Below are 7232 nucleotides of genomic sequence, written 5' to 3' on the forward strand. Positions count from 1 at the left end.
CATGGTTCAAAAGACACTAGTATGACACTATCTAGGGTGTTTTACAACCATTCTAGTAGGCAAAGTCTTAAGTTGAAAAAGTATTTGTAATGGCTTAGTTGCTCTTGTCAAAGTTCCCAATTAGGCACTTTTTCAAAAATTTTATCTAAATGCAACTATATGCCATGATGCAACTATTATAAACATCCTAATGCAAGTGATTCTATCAACTAATATGACATATAAACTAAATGCAAGTCCTAAGTTCACATTGTTATACCGCATCAATCAAAATAAAGCCACATAGTCATTAACATAAAGAGGAAAAAGGAGATTGGAAAGATCATACCATGCGGTCTTCATGATCCTCATGTCTCGGATGTGGCGTAGTCGATCAATGTGAACAAGGATAGAACAAACACAATATATACAAGACGATATGTACAAGACTACACTACAAAAGGAAATAAACATGTTTTTGGGTTTTCAATTTTCAAATTTTTATGATTTTCGAAATTTTTCAATTTTTTTTTTTTTTTTTTTTTGGTTTTTGAATAAGAGTTAAGTGTTAGAATTCCCCATCCCCACACTAATATGGGCATTGTCCTCAATGGCCAAAATGATGGGAAATTATGCAAAGATGATGCATGATTTCTATACTAAATGCAATCTATACTATTCTACACTACATGATGCATGGTTTTTGTTTATGACGGAGAGGATAATTTAGATTACCTCCCGTTGTGTATGCATTAACTTCCCCAAACCGAGTTAGACACTATTGCTAATGTCCTAAGGATGGGTATAGTTCATGCACACACTATGTAATGCATGAAACTAATTTGTCATTTTGGATTTTGAAAGTGGGAACAATAAAATGAGAACACCTCAATGGTACCAAGGTGTGAGTCCTCTATGGTGCTAGGACTACTCCAACAATGATCAAGAAAAATAATTAAAACAAAGAGAGAAATAGACAAACCATGAGAGGGTAGGAGCCTCCAAAGCTTGCTAATCTTCCATCATATCATCACTACCATCACTTTCCTCATTAGAAGTGGTCTCATTGCCACTTCCCTCTTCATTTGCTTCTTCACTTTCTTCTTCACCTTGCTCATCATCTTGTTCATCATCCTCTTCTCCTTCTTCACTTGCTTCCTCATCAATGTTATCATCAACCTCTTCATTACCGACAACCTCATTGTCACCCGGAACAACCCTAAATGCACTCGGAAAAAGGAGTTCTCTATCCGCCCAACTAGGCAAAGGACATGAAGGATCAAGTAGTCCTTGCCTAGCTAAGTGTAGGTGGGGTGGATATTGAGCCAAGTAAGCATTTTTCCGATCCTCAAAGGCTTTCTTGTGCATTGCTTGCATGAGAAGAGTCAAATAATCATTTCTTGCTTCAATGCCATCGGGCTTGAACTCTTGGTACTCGAAAGGGTAGGGTGGTGTGACAATGGAAGAGGAGGGTATTTCAAGTTCACCCTTTTGTTGTCGGATAATATACTCAGCCTCTTTTGAAAGGGGAAGTAGATAATTGGTCCGGTGGACGCTTAGACGACAAATCTTTGAAGGCAAAGTAAACGATCTAGCCTCACTAGTGAGCCATCCATACTTGGTGTCAAGAGGGTTATGGGCAACCCACTTGTACTTGTGTATCATAGTATGCATATCAACAAGATGACCACCCTCTTTCGCCTCATACTTGTTATCTTTGTTGAAGTTAGGATCAAAGTATTTAGCTAGGATAATGACTAGGCCGCCATTCACAATAACGGTAGTGCCTTTCTTCCCACAATCAATGGTGAGCCATCTATCTACCAAAAGCCTTAGAGAGTTGAAAGGCTTGGTGTGTACTCTTCCAATGTTCAAAGCCGACTCAAGAAGAACAAAATCAAGTTTGGTGAAATGGTTGGTATCTTTTCTTGCAATGATGGTGTTTCCTATGACCTTGTGCCATACTCTTATGCCCGGGTGGTGGACTAAAAGAGCACGACTCGCATGAAAGTCCTCAAATTTCCTTCCGGAAATTGCCTCCCAAAGAGGGTCGGGGTCATACTTTCCAACATTCTTAAAATAACTCGGCTCATCACTAAGACCCAAAGCTTCACCCATTTCCCTAAAGGAAATGCATCTACTAACATTAGCTAGACGAAACTAGAGGTTCTCCCTAGTCTCAACTTTGTTGACTTTCAAAGAACTAAAAAACTCCAAGGTAAGGGAGGGGTATGTCAATTCTTTTGATTCAAACAATTTCTCCAACCCCATGGCTTTAAAGAAGGCTCTAGTTTGCTCAAGGACACCCAACTTATCTAAGGTATCTTCACAAATAAACTTGGTGGATTGAAATGATTTCCTAGCAAACTTGGCAAAAGTGTCTCTATGGGTTTTGGAAATAAAAGTTACCTCCGGATAGTGCAAAAGTTGATCAATTTCCGGAGTAGTAGATGTTGTTGCTCCCATAGAAGGTTGTTGTTGTTGTTGCACTTCCAAGTTTGGGTTTGCTACCACCATAGCCAATGCTTTCTTTGCTTGAAGAGCCTTTTGCCTTGACGAAAGTGTCTTTGCCTTTGGTGCCTTTGCCTTTGTTGCCTTTGTTGCTCCCTTAGTCCTTGCCATTGATGAATTAACCAAGAAAAGAATGAAAAATCTTCAATTTGTAGTGTACCCAAATCGATTTAAAGGTGAAAGGCTTTGCCTTTATGAATTAGAAAATCGACTCAAAGGTTGAAGATTTAGTGCTTGGTTTTGATTTTTATTGAAAAAGGAGTGATTGATTTGTTGTTAAAAGGATGTTTTGATTTGATTTTGGTGAATGTAGTTGAGGAATTTTGTTTTTGTGATGGAGAGGATGAGGGTTTTGATGTTTTTGAGTAGTGTTATGAATGAAGGAATGAAGAAATGAAGGTGGGAGGGGTTTTATAAAGCCCGAAAAATTCGAACTGCAGGGGCAATCCGTGCGGTTTCTGCTCGGGACGGGCGGATTCTGCCTTTTCTGGGTTGGGAAAAACTCGCCTAAAGACGGGCGTCTTTTAGTGAAGACGCTTGGATTCGCAGACACGGGACGGGCGTCTTCTGCAGAAGACGGGCGGATTCATTTATAGGGATTTTTCTTGTTTTTCTCAGCCAAGAAGACGGGCGTCTTCCCTTCAAGACGAGCGGATTTTCGAAGACGGGCGGATTTGAATTCAGGACGCCCGGATTCGCTTACAGTCAAAAATATTTCAAAAGTTCAGCTCAGTGGGTCGTGCGTCTTCTACCCAACACGGCCGGATTGTCTGAAGACGGGTGGATTCTCCTGAATCTGCTCGGATTCGACCCCTTTGTACCCGGATTCAGTTCCATCCGTGTACAATGCATATCCCTTGTCATTCTTCCATTCTTCTTCATATCTCGTGTTCTTCATTGTGGGTGCACTACTAAGGCATGGATAGCCTAGGTAATTGCTATCCCCACACTAAGCTAAAGCACTACACATCAATTGAAAATATTAGTCCCTCCCTCACTTCTCTCAAACATGACAATTATCTTGATCAAAGTATAAAAATCCAAAGATGACAAAAATGCAATATAAGAATTGAAATGCGAGTTAGGGAGTTAGAAATATTTACAAATGGTGGTTTAGGGAGGACTCCACCAAACTCTCATTCTTGATGAGATTTCAAGGGGGCATGTTCAAGGTGTTGTTGATTTTGCTCAACACCTTGAAGAAATAATCAAAAGCTTGTTCATTATCGTTATAAAGTTCTTCAATAGACCTTGGCCCTTGTTGTCGGTCTTGATCGATGGCATTACCAATGTAGGGATTAAAAATCCCTTCAAATTCGTCGTCCCAAAGACCGCAAACTGCATTAAGTTGATCATTGAAAATCTCTTGATTTGATGGAGACAACTTTCCCATTTCTTCTTCTTGGCCAATGAGGCCATCCTCTTCTTCTTTGCTTGATTTTGATGAGCTTTGCAAGCTCTCCTTGTCACAATTTACTTGCTCTTTGAATGGAGCATCTTCAATTTTCTTCTTCCATTGGAGTTCCGACTTCTTCCTATCATCCTTCCGGCTATAATGATCAATCATGAAACACGGCTCATGCAAACGAGGAGCTCTCATAGTCTTGTCAAGATTAAAAGTTATGCTTTCATCTCCCACTTCTAGAGTGAGCTCACCATGTTTCACATCAATCACCGCACCCGCGGTGTGTAGGAAAGGTCTTCCTAGAATGATTGGAATGTTGGAATCTTCCTCCATATCAACAATGACAAAGTCCACCGGGATGAAAAACTTCCCAATTCGTACGGGAACATCTTCCCATATCCCTAATGGTGTCTTCGTCGATCTATCGGCCATTTAGAGTGTGATATTGGTGCATTTAAGCTCTCCCATCCCCAACCTTTTACTCACCGAGTACGGCATAACACTCACACTAGCCCCTAGATCACATAAGGCTTTGTTGATCGTGGTGTCGCCAATGGTACACGGTATTGAGAAGCTTCCCGGATCCTTTAGTTTCGGAGGTGAACTCCCTTGAAGTATTGCACTACTCACCTTAGTGAAGGCGATAGTCTCAAGTTTCCGGATCGACTTCTTCTTTGTGAGGATGTCTTTCATGTATTTCTCATAGGCCGGCACGTGATTGATTAATTCCGTGAAAGGAATCGAGACTTCCAAATTCTTCACAATTTCCATAAACTTTCCAAGTTGGTCATCAAATTTGGGCTTGGCTTGACGACTTGGAAAAGGAAGTCTAATCACAATAGGCTCCTTCTCCTTGACCTTGTCTTCATTTTTCTTTGAAATCTCTTCTTTTGATGTTTCTCCATCTTTGGAGTTTTGCACAATTTCTTCCTTATCACTAGCTTCCACAACTTCATCCTCAACTTGCTTCCTCGGTGCTTCATACCTTGAACCACTTCTCAAGTGAATGGCACTAACCGTTTCATGTCTTGGGGGATTACTTTGAGGTGGTAATTGCCCCTTTTGTCTTTGTGAGCTTGAAGATGCTAGTTGAGTCAATTGGGTTTCCAACATCTTGGTGTGAGCTAGGATGTTGTTGATGGTGGTTTCCTTTGCTTGACTATCTTTTTGCATTTGAGTGAAAAATTCTTGTTGATTCTTTTGCATTTGGAGGACCGCTTTTTGGACATCAAAACCTTGGTCATTTTAGTGATTGTATGGATTTTGATTTTGGTAACCTTGGTTTTGATTGTAAAAGGGTCTTTGATTTTGGTTTCTCATGGGAGGTGGGGTGTATGTTGTTTGAGGGTTTTGAACATTTTGGCTTTTGTATGAGAGATTTGGATGGAATTTGGTGTTTTCATTGTAATAGTTGGAATAAGGGGTACCACTCTTGTATGCTTGGAAAGCATTTACTTGTTCAATTGTTCCCCTACATTCACTTTGGTCATGTCCCAAAGTTCCACAATTCTCACATATCCCACTTGGGATTGATGAAGATGCCGTCATGGCATTAACATGATGCTTTGGTGATTTTGAGGCTTCTTCAAATCTAGCCATAGCTTTTTCAAACTTCAAATTGATTGTGTCAATGTGAGCACTAAGTTGAGCACCCAATTGAGTAACGGAGTCCACTTCATGCTTTCCTCCTCTAGTAGCCTTGCGAGGTCTACTATATTGTGAGTTATGGACCGCCATTTCCTCAATTTTGTTCCATGTTTGATTGTCATCAACTTCGGTGAACATTCCATTTGATCCCATGTTGAGAATGTTCCTTGAATCTTCATATAAACCGTTCCAAAATTGTTGTACCAAGAACCATTCGCTAAGTCCATGGTGAGGACATGAGCGACAAATTCCCTTGAATCGCTCCCAAGTTTCATACAAAGATTCTTCATCCCTTTGCTTAAAACCCGTAATTTGAGCTCTTAGCATGTTAGTCTTTTCCGGTGGGTAGAATTTTTTGTAGAAAGTTAAAGCCAACTTCTTCCAAGAATCAATTCTGAGAGTGGCCTTATCAAGGCCCTTCAACCATTGTTTCGCGGTGCCAATTAGAGAAAAAGGAAATAAGACCCATCGAATTTGGTCTTGAGTTACACCGGTTTGAGAAATCGCATCACAATAGTCACAAAAGGTTTCCATATGAGAATGAGGGTCTTCACTAGGCATCCCCCCAAATTGGCTCCTTTCGACTAATTGGATAAAGGCGGATTTGGCAATAAAATTTCCGGTTAGATGTTGTGGTGTGGGAGTACCATTGGGTAGGTTCTCCTCGGTGGGTACGGAATGTGATGAAAACTTAGGCATTGTAGGTTGATTTTGGGTGGTATTTTGTAATGGGTTCTCCTCACCTTCTCTTGTAAAAGGGTTGATGAACTCAATAGTTGGTTGAATATCTACAACCTCACCAATACCTCTCAAATTCCTCCTCGCAAGTCTCCTATTGGTTGTCAAAGTTCTTTCAATTTCACGATCAAAAGGTAACAAATCACCTTGTGACCTCCTAGACATGCAAAATATCAAACAACTTGAAAACAATTAGAACAAACCTTGAGGAGTTTTACTTCCCCAAGGCAAAGAAAGACACAACTAATAACAATATAAGAAAATCTAAATCAAGCTAACACCGTCCCCGGCAACGGCGCCATTTTGATGTGGAGTGATGTCGTCGGGTCACATCCAATCAAACACATTTATAATACTCAACATACAACTAGTTAGCGGTAAGTCGAGGTCGATCCATGGGACGGTGGTTACTCAAATTATTCAATCTAATTATAAGCAATTAATTAAAAATGCTAGGATATCATGGGGTCATAGGGGATTCATGGGAATTGATCATACAAACATGTTCTCAAATTATAAGCAAGCAATTATTGTTGTGATGGATTGAGTTGGGTTATATCTTACAATCCTAGGAAAGTTTGGGTCCCGGAGCCGAATATATTAGATTGTACAACACCTACAAGTCGACTTAATCTTCCCTACTCAACAACATGCATGGTCTAATGAGACTCGAGTTGGTTTATGTCTTACAAGTCTCATTGAAAAGATAGGTGATGGGTAAAAAATACAAGGATTCATAGGCTCGCATTTCATCAAACATAACATGTGCATGAGTTGAGATCAAAACAAGCAAGCAAATAAACCATGAAAGCATATTAATTTAAGCATGAATCATTCCCCATGTTGGAGATTTGATTGATATTAACTACTCTAAGGATTGCTAAGAAGAACCTACTCTTCTAATTAGACTAATGGGGTATTTATAGTGGAAATTAGGTGGATGCATTAGGGT

General features: G+C 40.0%; 1 non-coding gene across 1 annotated transcript; it reads left to right on the forward strand.

Moving 5' to 3' along the window:
- Window positions 1-5762: 5762 nt before the first annotated feature.
- On the forward strand, window positions 5763-5869 carry LOC141589210 (small nucleolar RNA R71). Its single transcript, XR_012520160.1, has one exon. It is a non-coding gene; the product is annotated as a small nucleolar RNA R71 (small nucleolar RNA).
- The last annotated feature ends 1363 nt before the right edge of the window (window positions 5870-7232 follow it).

This window comes from Silene latifolia, chromosome 6, assembly GCF_048544455.1.
Source record: "Silene latifolia isolate original U9 population chromosome 6, ASM4854445v1, whole genome shotgun sequence".
Classification (NCBI taxonomy): Eukaryota; Viridiplantae; Streptophyta; class Magnoliopsida; order Caryophyllales; family Caryophyllaceae; genus Silene; species Silene latifolia.